The sequence below is a fragment of the Bison bison genome, unplaced genomic scaffold (assembly GCF_000754665.1).
Source record: "Bison bison bison isolate TAMUID 2011002044 unplaced genomic scaffold, Bison_UMD1.0 scf7180017864134, whole genome shotgun sequence".
In the NCBI taxonomy this organism is placed as follows: Eukaryota; Metazoa; Chordata; class Mammalia; order Artiodactyla; family Bovidae; genus Bison; species Bison bison.
Genome location: NW_011494706.1, coordinates 1,593,981 through 1,594,892, shown reverse-complemented (window position 1 = coordinate 1,594,892; position 912 = coordinate 1,593,981).

The following is a 912-nucleotide window of genomic DNA, read 5'->3' as shown; positions in this document are numbered from 1 at the left end:
CCAACAAAGGTCCATCTAGTCAAGGCTATGGTTTTTCTAGTGGTCATGTATGGATGTAAGAGTTGGACTGTAAAGAAAGCTGAGTGCTGAAGAATTGATGCTTTTGAACTGTGGTGTTGGAGAAGACTCTTGAGAGTCCCTTGGACTGCAAGGAGATCCAACCAGTCCCTCCTAAAGGAAATCAGTCCTGAATATTCATTGAAAGGACTGATGTTGAAGCTGAAACTCCAATACTTTGGCCACCTGATGCAAAGAACTGACTCATTGGAAAAGACCCTAATGCTGGGAAAGATTGAAGATGGGAGGAGAAGGGGACAACAGAGGATGAGATGGTTGGATGGTATCACCGACTCAATGGACATGAGTTTGGGTAAACTCCGGGAGTTGGTGATGGATAGGCAGGCCTGGCGTGCTGCAGTCCATAGGGTTGCAAAGAGTTAGACATGACTGAGCAACTGAACTGAACTGACATGTTTTGATTTGCAAGAGGGCTCTTGAATGTGAGTATCTCTTCTCTACTTGAGCCATCTTCTGTTGGTGCAGGGTGTTCCAAGCAATATGCCCATGGAAATTTCAAAGATGAATGCATCTTTGAACTGGAAGAAAAGATTCACTGGGTGTTGCTTTTTCACTTTCTCAGTTGAGGAGATAATCCTTTGGTGCTTTGCTTGGTCCTATCCCACTTTTTCTGGAGCTGTGGTTGAGGACTTGCCCATAATTATAAGATACTGGCTGTTGAAGCTGCTGTTTATGCCTGAACAACTGCTCAGAATACCACTGTAATTGCATGTCTCCCTTTCTGACTTCTTCAAAAATAGGGGTATGACTTGAATGTTTGGAAAAGGTTAGAAAAGTGCTAAGTGCTAAAAGGAAAAAATAAAAAGGGCTGAAAACTAGCCAGTATCTTATTAT